Raw genomic sequence first — 21811 nt, forward strand, 5'->3', positions numbered from 1 at the left:
GAACAAGATTTGGATCAAACTATCAACGACCCTCACATACACTATCCAGGGTCTCACCAAAGTGAACACCGTCTCCATGGCCTGTTCCAGGCAGTCTGAAAGCACTGGGCTGACACCAGGAGACCCGCCTTCAAGCTCCAATTTGGCTCCCAGTTAACTGCATGACCTTAATTAGGACTCTTCCCTTCTCTGGGCATTTGTTGCTGCTTCTATCAGAGGAGAATGTGACCTAGGTGGTCAGCTGGAGGCCATCAAAATATGGTTCTCTATAAGTGACCTTTGAAGGGGCCTCAGCCATCACACACTTGGCCTGAGTGCAGAGCCACAGTCACAGAAAGCTACCGACTCTTCAGAGGCTACTGTTAAATTAATTACCAAGTCTTGAAGCTGGGACCTAATGTCTTCCAGGTCATGGAGATGAGGCAATGAGGGAGCCAGCAGAGTGGCTTCCGCTCTTGTAGGCAGGTCTGTCCTTGGAGCGAGGGAAGAGGGATGGGGTTTCAAGGTGAAGAATGCCCGGGGCTGGAGGTGAGTTATGAGGCAGGGCACCTCTCAGAAAGGCAAGGAGAGTTCAAAACAGGCAGGGCCGAAGAAGGGCAGACAGGAAAGAAAATGCAGCTTTTCTGGGGACAGAGAACAACAGGCGTTTCAGTGCTGCAGGCTCTCCCTGTCTTTTCCCTGCCTGCAATGGCCACCGTGGGAGGCAGGGGGAGAAGGGGAAGCTGGGGGTCTCTGTCCTGTGTCAGTGGCTCCAGACTGAGATGATGATTCAGATGATTTAGTGATGAAAACAGAGTCAGATTCTGGAGGAAAAGCATAGCTCACCAGAAGTCTCGCTGGGAGTTTGGGTCAGAGGAGGAAACGGGGTCTAAAAGAAGAAAGGCCAGGAGAGAACATCTGCAGGCGGGTGGTGGGGTTGGGGAGGGAGAAGCTAGCGTCCACCGGCACAGCTGCCAAGGAGCCCAAGTCGAAAATCATCTCCCTGGCGAGGGCCAAGGAGCTTCGAGGACAGTAGATAGAGGGAGGCCTAGTTGAGTTGGGGGCTGAGGGGCCCAGCCTTCTGACCCCTAAAACAGCAGGCTGACAGCACTCCCAGAGCTGGTGCTGCCTAAACTGCATGCTGTAGGGCCAATGAGCAGGTCTCCTGTTCTCCCTCATCCCCAGCTCCCCGATAACCTGGCTACAGGCACCTGGAATTCTGTTCAGGTGTGGACAACTTTATCATTTAGAGCAGTGGTTTTCAACCTTGGCTGCACATTAGAATCACCTGGGAATCTTTTTAAAATCCTAATTTCTGGGCCTCATCCTCCGGACATTCTGTTTCTTTGTTATGGGGTGGGGCCACAACATTAGTAACAAAGAAACAGAATTTCCGGAGGACGAGGCCCAGAAATCAGGATTTTAAAAAGATTCCCAGGTGATTCTAATGTGCAGCCAAGGTTGAGAACCACTGATTTAGAGAATTAGTGCTCATAAGAGAAAGCTTTTATTGAGCACAGAGTGTGCCAGGAACTGTGCTCAGTACTTTGTACTGTATTAGTGTCAGGGGTCTCCAGAGAAATGGAACCAATAGGAGATATATCTATCCATTCGTCCATCCATTGAGAGAGAGAAAGAGAAATTGATTTCAAGGAGTTGGCTCATGCAATTGAGGTCTGGTAAGTCAGAAATCGGCAGGGAAGGTTGTCAGTCTGGAGACCCAGGGAAGCGTTGATGTTGCAGTCTCAAGTTCAGTGAGAGTCCTCAGGCAGAATTCCTTCTTCTTTGGAGAAAGTCAGACCTTTCTCTTAAGGCCTTCAACTAATTGAGTGAGGCCCACCCACATTCTGGAGGGTAATCTGCTTTATTTAAAATCTACTAATTGAAATGTTAATCACCTCTAAAAAATACTTTTACAGCAACATCTAGATGGGTGTTTGACCGAACAAGTGGGCCATTATAATCTAGCCAAGTTGATACATAAAAAGAATCATCACTTATACTTCTTTTAATGCTTACAACCACCTTGTGACGTAGGCACTGTTGTAGTCCCCGTGGACAGGCCAGGAAGCTGAGACGTAAGGTTAACAAGTTGCCCAAAATAATACCACTAGCAGGTGACAGAGCCAGAACTCAGATTCAGTATGGTTTGGTTCTGGAGAACCCCTAACTGAGCCCTTGCACTGCACTGCTTCTTGGTTTCACTCCAGAGGCCCTATTTACAAACATGTGTGCTTGGGAGGGGTAGCATGTCAAATAATAATCAGTGAATCTTGTGTACATTCCATCATTTAAATATTAGGGAATATCTGTGATAAGCCAGACATCTAATGAATCAGTTTTCAACCTTATACACAGAGAGTACCAACATCTGACTAGCATTAACAGGTACACCTAGCCTTAGGGGCAATGCCCAGCACACTTGTGGTTTCTCTATTCTTTTATGCTGCACTCCAAAAACACTTTCATTCTCAGATTGTTGCCTTGCTGGTACCTTTCCCAGAAGTTCACTTCTGAAATCCCAAAGGACATCAAATTTGATTTGGGCCTTCTACTTTCCCAAATCAGTTATGGTGGTTGCCGGAGTGGCTGGGTTTCCAGGGACTGAATGCTGGGGTGCCCATCATCCTCCAGAGGACCAGGCCATCCACTTCCTACCTTCACTGTTAGGGGTTCAGACCCCATTCCTCTCCTGTGCTTGGAAATATAGGTGTCCATCTAACTCCCGGTCAAAGGTAAAGAGAGAAAAGGGACAGACATTTAAATTCCCATGAAGAACCTTGAGAAATGATGAGTTTGAATTGGAAAGTAAAACCTTTTCCCAGCTTCAGGCTCTCTAGGGAAGGGTGAAGAACCCAAGAAATGAGGCAAGAAAGATGTCACCAGCTCTGTGCCCTGTTTCCCAGCACCCCCCTCACCTGCCCCTTCTCCTGTTGAGCTCTAGGTCTCTCCCCCCCTCCTCCACCCCTGCCCCCATTCCCGCCGCCTGCACCTTCTTCTGTGTTGAGCTGAATAAAAAGGGCCAGCAAACGACCACTCTAATTCCTATTAGCTGATGTCCCTCAGACTGCAAGTAAACACAAGACAAATGGTTCTGTGTTATGAATCATGATCCTGACAAGTTGCAGACCAAAATCGAGTACACACCAATTGTTGAAACTCACACACTATTTATGCTGTGGGAGAATTTGCTTAATAAATTTTCTTTCCAGTGTGTGAGGAGGAAAGCAAAGAGAGACGCCCGCCAGCTTGGACAGAAAGCCCCACATTCTGAAGGCGTGGTGTTTGCTGCTTTGCTGCGTCTCCCCTGTTCAGCATCAGCCACCAGGCCTTATTCAGCATTTACTCCCTGGTAGTGCCACAGACTGGTTGCTGGAAGAGGAGAAAGGCAGACAGATGTTGCTTCTCAGGTTTCAGAGTTTTAGGAGCCACTAGCTCCACAAGATTCAAATACCACAGGTGTTTCTCAACTTGAGCCAAGATGGTCAAATTACAACAGGAGACAGAACCTCATTATGGGCAGAGACATGAAATCAGAGATGGCGTGGTGTGGGCCTCTCAAAGTTGCTTCTTAGGTCTGAATAAGTCAGTTGATTGGTCTCGTCCTCTGCATCGAAACCTGGGTTTCCTTTCTAGTTTCTTCATCAGAGAACTGATTAAATGGCATTTTATCCCAATAATGATGTCTCCTAGAGGGTCCTTCTGACTGCCAAATCCACTCTCCAGGGAGCGCTAGTTAAGGGTAAGAGAAAGATAGGACAGTTAGAGGGTCCCCTGAGGCAGCCAGCTGTTTCTTATTGCCATGAGTTGGTTACAGCACAAAAGAATATTTTGCCATGTGAAGACCCACTGCAGAAGTTAGTCACATATACTTCCTCTATTTGTGTCAAAGGAAAATACTAAGGAAGAAGAAAATGTTTTTTTAAAACATTTTCTAAAGTAAGTGGTGTGAGCAGGAAGGTTGACATGTGAGCCAGGGCGACCAAATGTTTCAGCCCCACACACATATGGGTTACCTACAGGACAGCAGAAAAGTCATATTTCCACTGGCATTTGGAAACAAGGCTATTCTCTATCTAGTGGATATCAATTGTATATTTTTTAGGTCTCTCCTCTCCTTTCTTTTTTTAAAACTATATTTTATTGATTTTTTTACAGGGAGGAAGGGAGAGGGATAGAGAGTTAGAAACATCGAAGAGAGAGAAACATCGATCAGCTGCCTCCTGCACACTCCCTACTGGGGATGTGCCCACAACCCAGGTACATGCCCTTGACCGGAATCGAACCTGGGACCCTTGAGTCCACAGGCCGATGCTCTATCTACTGAACCAAACCGGTTAGGCCTCTCCTCTCCCTTCCTCCCTTCCTTCCTTCCATCTTTCTGCCTTCATTTCCTTGATGAAAATAGAACATTATAGTGAAATATGTAAGAGTAAGCAAAATCACTTGGAGTAGGTCTTGGAGTTCACGCTTGAATCTTCATGTTATAGGACTAGGTCTTGGAATACATAGTTTTGGAGTCTCTTTGTGTGTGATTCTGAGAATTGGAAATTTACAGCTAAATTCATCCCATATAAATCATACAGTCCAACTCCCTTTTCTTTAAAGGAGGAAACCAAGGCCAGAGAAGTTACAACTCTTGAAAATTATCACACAGACAAGTCAAGTTCTGGAGTCTGAGCTTAGAGGAGTGGTGGCGGTAGTGACTTCAGCCTGAGGAGAAGGCTTCTTTCTCCTGGTGGAGTATGAAAATCGTTCAGAGGCCACCACCAGCCCTGTGAGCTCACCTCCCTTCATGGCTACCTACTATCTTTTCTCTTTGTCTTTCTGTCTCTGAAGAAGCCTCATGCTATAAAAACAAAGGATATGAAAGTCTTTCCTATTTTGTAGAAGGCTATAAGGGCATGCCTGTGTTAGGGAAACTGTCTTGTGAGGTTCTTAATGGCAGAAGGAAACTTGAACTAGGAGAGGCCTCTGAAATATATGATCTTTCCTTTGAAAATGTCTTGACGCCAACTCAAACGGGTAAGGAGCCAACATATCAGAGAGGGCTCAATCTTGGTTAATGTTTAAAATTGGAGATGCTATAAATGTGGGCATTGTTTATTCTGTGTCATAATTTTTCAGATCTGGGAATTATTAGATATAGCATTGAGGGTGGATAGGCTAGAAAGGTGGTGCAAATTCTACTTTTGATCTACCTTCTTCCCCTGGGACACCAGGAACTCCCCCTTGTATTCTAAAATGCTTATGGAACAATGTTTGGTTTCCTGGTTCTTTGATTTTATTGCAGTGATGTTTCCATAGTGAGACTCTGAGAGAAAAGAGTAGTCACACAAAGGCAAGGGATGCATCTGAAAAATGGAGGCCCTGGCAATCATCCTACCTTGCAATGGAAGGCCAATTATAATCTTAATTATGAAGAATGGAACTCAATTTAACAGATGTAACTGGCTCTGGTAACCCATAACCTGTAGGTTCTACATTGCAGCAGTGGAAAATCTTTTTGAAATGTAAATTAGAGAATGTAATTCTCTTGCTTAAAATCTCCCAGTGGTTTCCCTTCACTCTCAGAACAAAATTCAGAGTCTTCACCATGACATAAAAGGCTCTGTGTGGTCTGGCCTTTACCTACTTTCCTGGTGTCACCTCCTACCATTCCCTGTCCTTCACTCTGTTCTAGCCATGGCAGCATATTTGTGTCTGTAATACACAAACAGGTCCTGTCTCAGGACCTTTGCACTTGCTGTTTTATCTTTCTGGAATGTTTTCTGCTATATCTAACTCTGGATTTATTCATATTTCTGTTCAAAGAGGCTCCTTGACCACTCTAACACTTCATTCATCATTCTCCATTCCTTCATCTTAATTTTATTTATGACACGAATGTAATGTGTTTATTATTTTTTTCTGTGTCTCTTTGAGGCTAATAATTCTGTATTTCTAGACTAGTGTCTAGGTACATGGTAGTTACTCAATAAATATTTGTAAAAGAAATGAATTTAGTGTTCACATACCTTTATATCTCTCTCTATTTTTTCCCATGTACACATGCCTACCCTCCCAAATACACATATGCACATACACACACATCACATATCACACATATACTAAGCGCAAAACATTTAGGCATGAAGTCATTTCAAATTCATTAAACATTAATTGAATGCTCGAGAGCTCTTAAGTGAGGGCTTTAAGTGCAAAGCAAGAGGAAAGTCCTAGAAAAAGAAATAAAATAACCTTCTCTCTCCAGAGGAACCCCTTTTCATTGACTCTCAACTAAATATTTTTCACTTATTGTAATTGTAGCAAAAATTTTACATGGGAAATTATGTTACCCTCATATATTCTGAAATTTCACTGTTTTCAAACATATCCCTTCTTTAGATTTTTCCTTTTTATGTCATCATGTCTTTGGGATTATAATTACCCTTTTATACTGTCTCAATTTTGGAATTCTTGATGAGGAATAATTCTAGTCCTGAGGTTGCACAATTAATTTTTCAAAATAAGATTAAGAAACTCTGCATTCTGGATGGAAGGCTCTGTCTGGTGATTAGTTAACTGGAAGAGCTTGTTACAAGCCAAATAGAAGGAGCTGTCATCTGCTGATGGTTTCCAGGGACTAAGGCTCCAGGACCTGCAGTAATTTCATTTGTCATCATTGCAAAACAAGATAGTCACGTGAAAGTCTGCAGCAGAGGAGGTTCACTTGCCAACTGTCCTTAGGAATCGGAACACAAGGTAGACAGGCAACTGCTGGAAATGAATTACTTCTAGCAGTTACAGTATGGTCCTCATGAAAAATAGAGGCAGTGAGTTTGGATCTACTTGTAATAATTTCCCAACTGCAGGCAAAAACTTTTAGTGATGAAGCTATTTCTATTTCAAAGTTAACGACCTCCTTTCTCACTCTGAGAACAGGTTCACTCTGATCAGCCAGGCCAGCAACACTGGGCAGGAGGAAGAGAAGGGAGTATGACCTGGTAGAGCCACCTGCCAGCAAGTCCGGTGAGAAGGAGGAAATTCACCTGGTTGGAGAATTAGCAGTCTCCCAAGGATATAAAAGTGCCAGTAATACTGAGTCAAGCAACAGTGCCAGTAAAAGGTGGGAGAAACCTTCACCCCAACTGGAGGCAGGGCTGTTCTCTTATTCTGGTCAATTTGCCTATCTATTGATTCATGGGAGTGCCCAAACTGTTAGCAGGAGATGAAAGGAAAGGGCTTAAATCCCTAAGGAAGGGCATTTGCAAGAACTGAAAACAGTAGGAAGAACTTGAATAGCCAGGACAAGCTAAGTTAGGTTGTAGAAACAAATAATCCCCAAGTTACTTAAAACCATGATCTGCTTTAAGTTTGTTTCTTGCTCACACTATCTAAGCATTGTAGATCAGCAAGAGGCTCAGCCATCATGGTCATTCAGAGACTCCAGCTAATGGAGCAGTCACCATCTCAAATGTTGCCAGTCACTCTGCCTGAGAGAAAAGAGAGCTTTGGGAGGGTCTTGCATCAGTTATTAAATGCCCTATCCAAGAAGTAGCCCACGTACATTCTGCCTACAACTCATGGGCCACAACTAGTTTCACAGGGAAAGTACAGTCCTGCTAAATAGGTAGGTGGATGGCAGACAACTATAAGGAGAGTTGTTTTCCAAGCCAGGGCTCAAGATCCAAAGAAATTTGGGAGTATGAGGGAGACAATGTGGAATGAGAGAAATGGGGTGGGGGCAGGAAGGCCTGAGCCCACAGTGTGGAAGTGGAAAGGCCAAGATGGCAGAGAGGCCTATGCCTACCCCAGGGCTGTCCCTGGGGATTGGTTCTGGATGATGGATAACTCACTTCCAGATCCATCCTCTCCCAATGGGAGAACTGTGGCTACAAACATATCCCCACATACAATCCTGATGGGCTGTAGGTCCTCGGATTTGCAGGAGGAGTTCATCAGATGTCCCTGAGAGGAAGCAGGGATGGGAAGAGTTGAGCCAGGCTGACACTTGGCTCTTGTCAACTTCTGAGAAATGCATTTAATTTTATTTTCAAGGACTGTCCTCCTTGTAAGTCCCCAAGCCCATGGGAATAGAACTAAGGAAAAATTTTATGAAGTTTCTGAAATTCCAAGGGAGGTGGAGGACTTTTGTTTGCTTAAGACTCTACAGCAGTGTTTCACAGAGTGTAGTTCAAGACCACCGACGTCTGAATCACGGGGGAGCTTGTCAAACATGCAGTTCCCTGGGCTTCTCCCCAGACTCACTAAATCAGGACTTCTGGGGATGGAGCCCAGAAATTTGCATTTTTGACAAGTTCCCCTGAGGCAAATTCAAGTTGGAGAACCACTGCCTTAAAAAGGAATTAGATCGCCATTGGGGCAGCACAGATTGGTCTTCCCTAGAAACAGGAAAGGAGACCCATCTTCTAGTCCTCTAGTCCCGGCAGCAGTTTCCAGTTTCCAGAGGATTTCACTCATTAGTCCTGTTTTTATTCTGGTTCATAACCATATTCTGGCTCCAACCTCTAAAACTGTTTCATCTTCTCCCAGCGTTTGCCGGAGTCTGAGCTCCCAGTTGCTGCGATGGGAAAGACAGGTGGCTGGGCCAATGGGGCAGGGGGTCTGCTCTCTGCAGGAGACAATTACATGCTCTGAAAAGGACAACCATGGCTTGTCCTAGGCAACAGAGGGGAACTCTTGTCAGCATTTTGAAAAGCTGGCGCCATGCTTGAAAGGGGCTGACGGAGCCACTGATGGATCTGGCTGAAAAACAATTGCTTATGAGGGGGATCAGTGTCAACTTTGAAGTGAGCTATGCTCGAATTAGCACCCTCCTGGTAACAAGCAGAATGAGCAGGGCTGAAATGACATATTTAGTCAGGAAAGAGGCCTATGTTTGAGGGCAGGACTCTTTCAAAGGAAACAACGCAAGAGACGGATGAGAAACTTCTGGCTCCTCGTTTGTCTTGCTAAAAAAGAACCTCAGAGAAGTTCACGTTTAGTTGTGCGGCTCATTCCCTGAACTGAGTCACAGGGTAGCTTCTGGATTTCCATGGCGGGTGGATCCTGTCTCCCGTGGATTGTTGTGTAGGTTGCATCACTCATGTGTTGTGTGTCCTTCGGAGTCCTGGAGCCTCTGTTTGCTCTCAGCTTCCAAAGATGGAATTCCATGTCTTTCCCCATCACTGAGGGGTGTCTACACAGCTCCACGGATAAAATGAACCACAGCAGCTGCACCTGGGGACCTCGGGTCCATTTTCCCTCCTGCCTAAGGGTTTTCTCCCTTGAATGCATTTGCACAGTGATGGTGTTGTTTCTGCTGGCGGTGATGATGGGGGAAGAGTCCGGTGAGCTGCTCTTTCCCTCTTCCCAACCTCTGTCCTCCTTGCCTTCCCCCATTGCTTTCAGCTCCTCCATGAGCCCCACTCACTAACTTCTCGCCTCCTCTCTAAACTCCTGGGTTCCTTCATGTGGGGCTGCTCCTTCTCTTCAGGGAGCCTCCTATACAAATCTCAGTATGACCAAGCTAGGTTCTCGGGTGGGAGGTGGGAAATGGAGCAGGAAGTTAGTATTCTTCCAATTACACCTTCATAAGCCTTTACTTTCTTGACTTCCCTGAGTATAAAATGTGGAAATAATGCCTCCCTTTAAGGATAAAATATGATCTCTAATAAGCCCAGCTCAATGTCCGGCAAAATATCAGCATGTGCTATGTATTTCTTGAATTTAATTAGACTATTTTGATTAATATTAATATTACAAGTGATATTATTATGCTAATGACTTCCTATTTAGGAGCAGCATTGATTCAGGCTCCTCCATCAGTCACATTACCGACGTCACAAAAGGCAGGATTTTTATTCTGTCTGTGGCCTATAAAACAAATAGCTCTACTTGTCTTAATTTAGGGGTAAAGTGTTTTTGCTTCGCTTGTCTTAAAAGCATTCTTTAACAGAGCCCAAAGTGCACAGTTGCAAACGATCATCCAGCTTGTAATTGAAATCAGGAATCCACCATCAGCTTTCTGGACATGCACAGACTAGTTATTAACACTTCTTCACCCGGTCATCCTCATCTGTAAATGGGGACAATGTTCATTTTATTTGATGGTCATTTGTCAGCTGTGCTGGAAAGAGAAATAAAAGAAGATCCTTCACATTTTTCAATTTCTCAAAAGAAAAAGTTGCTCTAGTAACTCACAGCTTTAGTTGAGTTTTTAGTTCATTGTTGGAAAATCTTTTAAAAAATAGTTTTTTCAGGGAGGGAGGAGCGAGAGTGTGTGTGTTGGTTGAGGGGGGAGGGAGACATCCTGTTAAAATCACCCATTCAGGTAACAGTCGGCAGGTTAGTACAGATCAAGAATCACTTCCGGAAGGTTATGGAGTGCGTGTGTTGAGTAACTTGCAGCAAAGAAAAAGCTTAGCACAGCTCCTGGCGGCTCAGCCATCTGGCGAGCTCCTGCGCCCACCACCCTTCTGCCGCTCACCTGGTGGAGCGCCTGCCCAGGACGGCGGGGGGGCGGGTGTGCGGATCCGAGGCCAGGCTGGTGCTGCCGCAGCAAGCGCAGCAATCCAGCCACGAGACAGGCGAGCCCATTAATTGGCTAATTTTGCTTATAATGTTTGGTCACTGCTTGGCAGACCCCGCTGTCTCTTGGGTGGTATTTACTAGGGCTCATTTGGAGAACTGGCCTGGCTTGGAGCTCTTTTTAAATGGCTTGATGTCATCTTCTAATGGACCAATCTAAGATGAGCTCCTGTCTTTCCCTTTGTACCACTCGCTAGTCTAGATCAACTCTTCTGGCCCTGGTACAACTGGCTTAACTTATTCAGAGCTGAATCTCAAAAATCTCCCATAATCTGTGCCCTCCCCTAACCTCAGACTTTCTGGTTTCAGGAAAAGGGGAAGGGCTGGGAACTCCCAACCAGCCACACTATCTTGGGGACCCTCATTAAACTAGGCTCTTTATTCCAACATGTCTATCCAAGGGAGGGCTCGGGTTCCTCCAGTCCTCGTAGGTCTGGAGCAGCAAGGGAAAGAAAGTCCCCAGGTGTGGTATATGCTCCTGGGCATTCTCCTGAGTTGTGTGTGTTCCTAAGGCTTTCGGGTTCTTTGTGAAAATTTATAAGAAATTGCCAAACAGAGATGAGCCCATAGGTCCACCTTTTATTTGATGATTTAGTGTGTGTGTGTGTGTGTGTGTGTGTGTGTGTTTCAACACAGCTTCATCCCAATACCCACCCCCAAATTTTTCCTCCAGATCTAGAGAGGGACCCAGTTTTCTATTATCACCTTCAAAGTATTTAAGAACTTCAAAACCATGTACTAGTACTCTGTTATTCCATGGTTTTGAAGTTCTTAGATACTTCAAACCACGCCTTTTATTCCACACAGTTTGTCCAGCTCACTCTTTTATTTGTCAAGGGTTTCCTGAAGTCCCACTTCCTTCCTAACCACCATTCTGCCCATTGGAGGGATGTTGGTGACTTATCTCAACACCACTGCACGCGTTTTCTTGTCCGTCCTTCCAACTCCCTCAGCTTTTGCATGATGAAGATTCCCGTCTGCCCAACCAGGCCGGTGCCTTGGGGTATCCAAGTCTCCAGTGTCAGATGTTGTTTTTACCTACCCACGTCCACTCACTCCTGTGGCCCCAGGTACTTGGGGAAATTTAATTTTCTTGCACAACGATGAGGAGCTCTGTTACAAATGGCAAAATGAGGTGCAGATAGATTCCTCAGAGCAAATTAGTGGCCTGATTAGACATGGAGTTAATCTTCCAGGGCATGAGTTACTTGGCCACATTCCCTGGAGCTCCTCATTTCTCTTAGATCCACTGAATGTGCGGAAAAGAGAGGGGGCATTTTTTTAGCCTGCGTTCTGCTCCATTTCCCCGACCAGTTGGTGGACAGTTTATAAATGTTATTTGATGAAAATGAAAACCTCACATTACAAAGAGCAACAACATTTGAGCCTTTCTCTAATTTTTAAACCTTGAATAAGCTCTCAGAATGTGACTTGTTTTTCTGAGGGAAATAATTTAGTTAACAGTCAGTTACAGTTCTTCTTAAGGATAAGATAGAGTCATGAAACTTAAATCCTTTTGAAGTTATCCTTTTTGGTGAAATTGTAACTCTGGGGCTGGTGTGTGTGTGTGTGTGTGTGTGTGTGTGTATGTGTGTGTGTGTGATATCTGTATGTGTGACATATTTGTGCTGTGTGGTGTGTGTTTGAGTGAGATATATATGTATTGTGTGATGGGGTTGTGTTGTGTTTGTATGTGTGTGTGAGTGAGATATGTATGTATGTGTGATGTGTTTGTGATGTGTGTGGGTGTGTGTGTGATAAGATAGGTGTGTATATATTATGTGTTTTGCTGTGTGTGTGTGTGTGTGTGTGTCTTGGGGTCCTTGTGAGAAGATCAAAACTGTAAGCATCTTGGAGGAACTGTTCATAGCTAAATTTGAAGTTAAAAGCTCTTCCCTGGGCTCAAGTTTCACTGAAAACCCAATTCATGGGCCAAATTCAGCAAAAGGCTGATTTGCGGTTGTGACCCTTGAGGACTAGGCGAATTTGATAGTTCATCAGGACCGGTTTCTGGAGAACTCCGGGTCAGTTTGTGGGCGAGAGTCTGTGTCCAATTAGGACTTGATGTGTGAGGAGGGTTGACTTCGGATCTAAAGAACAATTTTGGTTTCCTCTGAAGGGAAGCCACACACGCCTGAACACACATGGACACGACAGACAGACAGACTTCTGAGCTGGTTGTAAAAAGTTTGCATGGGAGAGGCCGTTGGAAGTGCATTTCACTTGGATACTTTTAGATTCAGGGGACTTCCCTTTAAATAGGGACATTTCTGTGGTACAACATTCAGCAACCTGAAACAAAGGAGGGAGCACACTCCATCCTCCACGGAGGCACCGGCCCCAGTTTCTCTCTCACTAGGCCCCTCCGGGGAGAAGGTGATAATCACCAGCGCTCCCTTCGGAACTCCGACTTTAAAGAAGCGTTTCTGACACGTCCATAATCTGCAAACAGTGGGCCTAGAGAAGGCTGGTGTGGCTCCCAATTATGAAGCACAGACCGACACTCATGCACGCTTCGCTCCCCGAGATTCCTTTTACATAAAACAATGATATCTGCCTGTGTATCTTGTCACCAATCAAATCATTGCTTTGTATTAAAGCAAGGCAAATCCAAGCCTGCATTCCTTGCACGGAGAAAAACATAAGTGAATTATTCTGAAAATTTGATTGTGAGATATGCCAATACCGAGAGAGAGAGAGAGAGAGAGAGAGAGAGAGAGAGAGAGAGAGAGAGAGAAGGAAAGCACAGAGTTGAATGGCCATCCTTGTCCATAAAACCTCTGCTGGAGTGGAATTACAATCTCACGTTTGCTGATTAATGATGGTAGAAAAGAATTAGGCAATTGCTACTTTTTTTTTTTTTTTTTGAAATACCGTGAATCGGAACACAAAACGAAACCCCCAAAAAGCCGGTGGGAGAAGAGAATGTCAAATCGTTTCCAGGTAGCAGTTGGGTAAGGAATACAAAGTGCAGCGTCTTCTCCCTCACGCTCCCCGTGTTTTTCTCTTTGTTTTGACTCTAACCTCAGTTCTCGACATCTGCTCAGCTAGAGAGCAAGGAGTCTGAATTCTCCGGCCTGGCTGACATCTTAAAGTAAGTTTCTGTTACATGGCAGAAGTTTAGGAGAGCTTTTCCTATACTAAAGGGAGGAGAGGAAAACAAAAGTGTCTACTGACACAGGATTCTATTTAAAAACAAAACCCCATGTGTCTGGAAATAATTGAGACCTCATGTGATATATACATCAGTGCAGGAAATGCATAAACAATCCAGATAGCAACTGAGGAACACATTAACTTGAAGTGATACAATGCTGTGACACGCTGGCTTCTGCCTTCTTTTTAGGTCCTGAAAACACATGTTTGTGTAATCTGGTTTCCAGGACATTCCCTTTAAAGTAGCTTCACAAGCATTATCTTATCTCTGGCCCACTCCCCGCTTAACCTTGGTCCGATGTCTGAGATAATGCTGGTGAACGCTCAGGAGATCCAGAAAGCAGTGCGTTAAGCACACGGTGCTCAGAACCGCTCACCGGACGGAGACACCGGCGTGCGCATGGTCTGCGCTGCGGCAGCAGAAAGGACGGCGGAGGGCCTTTATGCTGTCTGATAATGCAGCCCTTTGAAGCTCCGCTGGCAGTCTCTCCTCACATCATGTCACACAGGACAAGAAACGGGACAGGCCCTCTCTGCCTCTCGATTCATCCACCTGCCATACAATACAACAAACTAGCTTTTTCTCGGCCCCCTGAATGAAGGCCTGTGCCTGCAAGGGGAATTTAATTGGATTTCTTTATGGGTTGCAACAATCCAATGAAACATTATGTAAGAATGGCATGATTCAGTTTCAGCATGCACTTGAATAATAATAATTTTTTTATTTATAACAAGAATTCTTTAAAAAAAAATTATAATGTTTAAATGAAAACACCCTACAACAGCACTTTTCAGCTCAACCAGACCAGGCAGCCCAACTTCATCACGGCAGCTTGTGTTGTGTGGATGTGTGTGTCATTGTCCCGGCTCAGAAAATGATTGTAAATGCATAGATTGCAAAGCATTCGGAATAGAGTCGGGGGCTTTCAAAAGCGCTGGGTTTGGCTTGCTGGAAGAATAATGTTGTCTTTGACAATGTCCCCGGCTTTGAACCAAAGTGCATTTGTACATCCCGGAGAGTAGGAAAATGCTCGTCGCGCAATTCGTTCTTCAGAACCTCTTTGTGACATTTGTAGATTAAGTCCTCTGTAGCATTTTGACATCTCCAAATTGGTTGAAGGACTATTGTGTGTTATTTCTTACCTCCTCCTGGAAGGGGGAAAGTGGCTAGTATCTGCCTAAAGCTCTTTCCTTGATATTCCTTTGCTGAGATCCTTCCTCCTATTGGCATGGCCCCAGGTGCCCTTTTTGGCTACTTGGGCAGCATACGGAGTTTAAAGGAGCTCACAGCGCGCCCCCCTCCCCCCATTAACAAATATCCACACAATGGAAATACAAGGTGGCAGATAATTTAGGCTCACTTCCTTCATGACCTCAGCTATCCCTTCACTTACTCATCTTCCATTATGTATCAAATCCCATGCCCTTCCTGCTACCCGAAATACATCTTCTTCACCTAGTTCACCCCCATACTCATCCTTCAAGGCTGGGTCCCAATATAAGCACTGAAAGCCTTCTTACAGCTCTTACCCGCTCCAAAATACATGCTCCCCTCTCTGTGCTCCACCACCCCTTGCGCGTGCAAACCTCTCCACTATAGTTCACATCACATCATGGAAGCCGCATTTGCGGGTTAGGCTTCCACAGTAGACAGTGAGATGAATATACGGGCCGTTGACCATGTTTATCACTGTATCCTCAGTACTTGGAACAGTGCCTGGCCCAAGAATAGGAATTTAACCCTTTATATGCCATAAGTGTCTATAGACGCAAGCAAGATAAAAGTGAGTGGACATGTGGAGGTTAACTGGTTAATAAATAGTCCTTAAGTGTATGAATGACTTGATGAATGGATAAAGATAGACTATAGTTGCCTTCACATAGAAATGTCCAAAAACAAAATCTATTTTTCCAAAGAAGCACTATTAAAATGCAGGATAAAATCCTGAATGATACTCCCGAGTTAGGGCCCCATGCTGAATTTCTACAGAAATGACTAAAACATGATACTCATTTGTGTAGAAATGATATGCCTAAAAACTAGACAGTGGAAGAAAGCTTTTAAATACATATATAAATTGGTTGAACAGGGCAACCCGGTAACCAATCACTTGGTATTTGCATGATGTCTCATAATAATAATAGTATCTGACATAAGTATGTGCTTTGCAGCTTTCCAAGTACTTTTACATTCTCATTCTCGTATGTATTCAGCACATATTCACTGAAGGCCCGCTGTGTTCTGATCATCCTGCCATTGTGTGCTACCTTGAGCTGCGTTCATGAGCAAAATAGGCCTCATGGAGCTTGCAGTCTAGTGCAGGAGGCAGATTGGAAACAAATCATTGTACAATCGAGTTTAACCAGAATAGTGCTGTGCATGAAAGCAACAGAGTATTCGGAGGGTAACTATGACTTTGTATTTTATTTGAGTTTTACACCTTTGTGAGGATAGCCGGCAAGCACCCATTATCGTGTGTCCGTTCAGCCAGCATTGACAACATTTACAATGGCTAGTTCTACATCCAAGTAGGGCTGGGCAATGTGTGGCTGGAAGCTGAACTGGGTACTGCTGGCCTGGGGCACTCAACTTTGTGAATGGGAAGGACTTGGCGGGGGGGGCGCAGAAAGCAACCCTTCCGACAGTGAGGCACCCCTGGGAGGTTTAGTAGTTAGATTGAGAATATGTGTGTGTGTGAGTATGTGTATATGTGTGTGTGTGTGGGGGGGGGGGGGCGCGGTGAGGGTGGGCAGTGCTTTTGTGATGTACCTTGGCTTCCTGTTCTTGAAATGATAATGGCTACCATTTGAGCCCTTCTTCCATGCCCGGCATTTATAATATATTAATCTCCACTTTGCAGAGGACCAAAAAGCAGGAGGTCATGAGAGCTAGTGCTTAGAGAAATGAAGGAACCTGCTCAAAAGCCCAGAGCTAGGAGGTGACGGGACTGGGATTTGAAGACAGGTCTGCGGCCTCTAAATCTGTTCCCTGCTGGGCCCATGTGGCAGTTGCTGCCAAGAGGACTTTTCCATCTCTTTGCTCTTACATTGGAGCACAGACATCACAGGGTTCTCAGCACCTTTGGGTTGGCTGCCTTTAGACTATGGAGGCTCACAAATGGGTTTTAGGCTTTGGTAAGAATGTTCCATCTATGTGTGCATGCACATATACATACAGACATGCATACACATATGCATACACACACACACACACACACACACACACACCCTCATGCTCTAGAACAGTGGTTCTCAACCTTCTGGCCCTTTAAATACAGTTCCTCATTTTGTGACCCAACCATGAAATTATTTTTGTTGCTACTTCATAACTGTAATGTTGCTACTCTTATGAATCTAATATGCAGGATGGTCTTAGGTGACCCCTGTGAAAGGGTCGTTCGACTCCCAAAGGGGTCGTGACCCACAGGTTGAGAACAAATGCTCTAGAACTTGTCTTTATGGCTACACTTTCTTACTTTCTGTTGCCAAGAAGAGACCTCAAACATGTTTGGGGCCTCTGTGACTTCAATGGGATCCACATGTGTGCATCTGGAGACAGCATTTGGCTGGTCGGGAGGAAATGAATTGTCATTTTCAGTGGCCGTAGAAAGAAAACTTGATCCAAGAGCTGCTCCTACCATGGGAAGTAGCTTTGTTGGTAGGAGTCCTAGTCCTCTTTTTCAGCGGGTGAACAGGGTAATGGTGCTTTTGGCTGAGGGTCAGGGGGAAGGGTGGTGCATGGGGGGGAAGGACTTGAGCATTGTGGAAGGAAACACAACCACAAGAGTTGTAAAACCACTGCCATACATTCTACTCCAACAGCTCCAGCCCCTCACATTTCAGTCACTCATAACTTTACGACAGATTTTCCTTTTGGGATAAAACTTTCCAAGTTCAGTCTCTGCTCCCTGGAGGTCAGCTTTTTATAGGAAATTTGTGCTAAATCAGCATAGCTCTGTTCAAATTGGAGAAATACAAGACACGATACACTTTCCTTCTACCAACTTGAAAGAGATAGTCAGCAGGGAGCAACCCCTGAGGTCGCCGTCTTGGGGACATCTCTTGTTTCTAAAAGTCCCAGGCTTGGATGTGGTCGTAGTGATGATGAGAAACAGCATCTCCAGCTTCAGAGATGTCTGGATCAATGACAGAGCCAACAATCGGGTATTCCAGGGAGCAGAGAGAAATGTGAATGAGACTGGGACAAAGTAATGAATGAACAGAGAGAACTTATAATACAGAAAATATCCATTGAAAGGGACTTCTCTAATTCAGAAGAAATCAACAACTCCAGGTTTCAGTAGGAAAACATCCTGCTAGAGCACAGCCACCTGTGCCCAGGCCGGAAGTCACAAGAGCCAGTCTCTCAAATTGGGAGGTTAATATCTCTTGAGCGCCCACCAAGTGCCAGACAGCACAGGAAGCCATGGGCAATGTGTCCCCTCATCCTCACCTCAAGCCTCAACAGCAGACGCTACTATCCCCACCTTGCAGATGAAGAAACAGGAGCTTGGTCCTTCATGCTGCCAATAAGCATTTTGCAGAGTTTGTCAGAGGTTTACAGCCAGGAACAAAACCACAAAGTCCCTTTCTCTGGAAGGTCAGATTCCGGGAGGCAGGGCAGAGACAGACAAGCAACAGTTCCTTGTCAGGGGGCAACAAGAATGATGAAGAAAAATAAAACGGCATGAGGTGCCATTGGGTGGCATGGGCAAAGCTCCCTGATAAGGTGACGTACAAGCAGAGCACTGAGAGGGGTCTTCTTGTTGGCTGGAGCACAGAGAACAAGGGAGGAGGGATAAGAAACAGAGTTCGAGGGCTCATCAAGGGCAAGATTACACAGGGCTTTGTGGGAAGGTTTACATTTTATTCTCATTGCAAAAGCAAGGCGTTAGAGGGTGTACAGCGAGGGCACACATTCATGCCATAATAATGAACATAGGTGAAAGTTTAGTTCTCCCTTATGTAATATACAAAATAGGAGACCCGGAGTTATTCGGGTGGCTCTGCTCCACCCTCCCCAAGGTTGTGAGGGGCAGCAGCTCACCTGCCATGGGGAGGAAAGGAGGCAGAGGGGCCTCCCCTTCTTTAAGTCTTTGGTTGGGACATTGTATCTGTTGCTTCTGCTCATGGCCCATTGGCTCCAACTTAGACACATGGACACACCAATTGCAATTTATTTATAAATAAAGTCTTTGGTCATTACCCAGATACATTCTAGAGGGTTGGTTATTAAAGGGAGAGTGAATGTTGGAGACAGCTAGGAGTTTATCACAGAAGGTTTTGGGTAGAGGTTAAAACTTCATGAGTAGTATGAACTGAAAGAAAGGAATCTGCTTCTCCAAACTGCTGTTTCCTCTGGCTCTCAATTCTCATGCCTTCATCTGAGAGCCTCTTCCCAGGCAGGGGTGATTATTATGTATAATGATGCCTATTTTTCACAACTTTGGTTTCAATGACTTTGCCTTATAAGATGACTCTGTCACTCCTCTCTACATAGGAGGTGACACCACATAAAGGCCGGTTTGGGGCACTTCCACTGGGCACCACGGCAAGTGGTGGCGACCCTCACGTAGGTGTCATGCTCAGTGACCTGGATTGGATCGGGCACAACAGGCTAATTAGAAGATGCCACTCAGAGAGTGTTTGTGACATGATTTCTTCTCTCATTCAAGTCAAATGTGACAGTGGATGGATAGGCCGGATGTGAAAGAGCAGGAAGGTCATCTAAGCCAGTCATGTGTAAACTTAGTTCCTAAGCACCAGGCAGTTTAATACAAAGCAATCCTGGGTGGAATCCAGTAAAGAAAACCGATGAAAATGGAGCTTCCTGTAGGCTGGAGTCACACCAGTGAGAAGGCTGGAGGCAGGTCCCATAGATAAGAACGGCCCTGGTGGACTGGAGACAATATCCTCTGTCTATAGAGGCAGCCGCCAGGTGGCTCAGCCCTACAGAAATGGGTCCCAGTGTTACCAGCTCTACTTCCACGGGACGCCAGAAATCCAGCTTGTTGTGTGAAAACTCCTGATTCCTAAAACGTCTGCTCTATGAAAGACACAGCTAAAATAATGAAAAGACAAGCCAGAGACTGGGAGAAAATGTTTGTAAAACACATATCTAATAGAGGACTTATATTCAATATATTCAGAACTTGATAATTAAAAAAGAAAAATAATTAAAATGGGCAAAAGATATGAACAGATGCCTCACTAAAGAAGATACTAGTATACAGATGATGGAAAGCGTATGAGAAGATGCCCAACATTATATAGCATGACCCATGGGAATTAACAATTAAAAAAATAAGATACCACTGACACCCACTAGAATGGCTAAATTCCAAACAATGACAACACCAAGTGTTGATGAGGATGTGGAGTAACAAGAGTTTCATTCATTGCTGGTGGGAATGCAAGACAGTCTGGCAGTTCTTAAAAAGCTAAGTCTTACCATATGCTCCAGCAATGATGTTCCTTGGTATTTACCCAAATGAGTTGATAACTTATGTCCACCCAGAAAACCTGCACATGAATGTTTATAGCAGCTTTATTCATAACTTTCCAAACTTGTAAGCAACCAAGATGTCTTTTAGAAGGTGAAAGGATAAACTGTGGCACATCTAGATAACGGAGTATCATTTAGTAAGAAATGGGCGATCAAGCCATGACAAGGCATACAAGAATCTTGAATGCATATCTCAAAGTCTAGTAATTTAAAAACTCCTGATTTTTAAAGTTCAGCTACTAATTCAATATTTAAGGAAAATAAAACCATTGTACAGGCCAAGAAAAACTCATCTGTAAGCTGCTTTATTTTAACTTCCTGCCTAGGCCTCCCTGTCCACCCCAATGGCACTTCCATGGGACACCAGGCTCTATGGGACACAGCATGAAGACCACTGGGTAACTCCAATCTCGGGTCTTTAGATGGGGATGGGGTGAGGGCTGTGGCTTAGGGCAATGAGGTGACTGGCCCAGGGTAACCTGGCTCATTACTGAAAAGAGTTAAGACTGGCATCCCAGCCTTCTGCTTTCCGTTTCTTCCCTAAGACACCTTTCCCAAGGCCTCTTGCCCTCAGCTTCATTTTCCTCCATTACTTACTCAGAGAGAAAGGGCCACTGGGCAAATGCTGAATCGAGGCATGGACTTGGAAAAGGGGAGAAAAATGAAGTGGAGAGATTAGCCAAACAGACAAGGAAAGCTGTGGACAAATGCATCAAGACTATCTTCAAAGCTACTGAACTGCCAATTCCTGGCTGGAATCCCATCTGGGCAGCCCCTCTGAGAGCTGTACGTATGGCTCATCTACTAGATTTCCCAGGCTGGTACATGGTCAGCTCTGTCCTAAAACTTGGCCTGGTTAGACTAGCTCCTTTCTTGAAAAGATTCTAGATTCTAAAACTGTCCTAAAATATCCCCCTCAAAGACTTGGTAAGATGTTCAAACTCACCATAATGAGAGTCCCTTCAAGACAACCCCTTGCCTCTTACAGGTTCCAGTTAGAATGGAAAGACATTCTGACTTGGAAAAGTTACAGACCCCTCATCACCCATTCCCCAGGTTAGTGAAGGGTGATAGGGAAAGGGGGCTAACACTGTTGGGAACTTAGCTTCAATGTGTTCTGTTTAATTCTCACAGCTACACTGTGAGTTGAGATCAAATTGATCCTAGGTTACAGAGGGTAAAACTAAAACTCCACATAGTGCCGTGGATACCTGAAAGCACACAGCTAATTTGTGTGGAGCCAGATCTCAAGCCATATTGTTCTCAGTCCAACTCTTTGCACTTACTATCAGATTAGGTCACCGCCCTGCACCAAGCAGGGCCCTCCTCTGTTACTCAGTTTTGCACACACTAATAATGGATCCTGTGGGATGACAAGAAAAATATAGGAGCCACCAGCCAAGTTCCTCCTTCCTAGCTCCTCAGTGCTGCCCCTTGGTGGCGAAAGATAGACTCTTCTAGCAGAGGGCTTCCTGTAAGGTAATGATGGCACTTAAGTCACAGATTGAGATTGGGTGTATATTGAAGACACTTGGGTGACACTAAGGATTTGTGAGGAAGGGAGCATAGCATTTATGGAGTGCCTACAAATAATTATAG

The sequence above is a fragment of the Myotis myotis genome, unplaced genomic scaffold, assembly GCF_014108235.1.
Source record: "Myotis myotis isolate mMyoMyo1 unplaced genomic scaffold, mMyoMyo1.p scaffold_m19_p_12, whole genome shotgun sequence".
Classification (NCBI taxonomy): Eukaryota; Metazoa; Chordata; class Mammalia; order Chiroptera; family Vespertilionidae; genus Myotis; species Myotis myotis.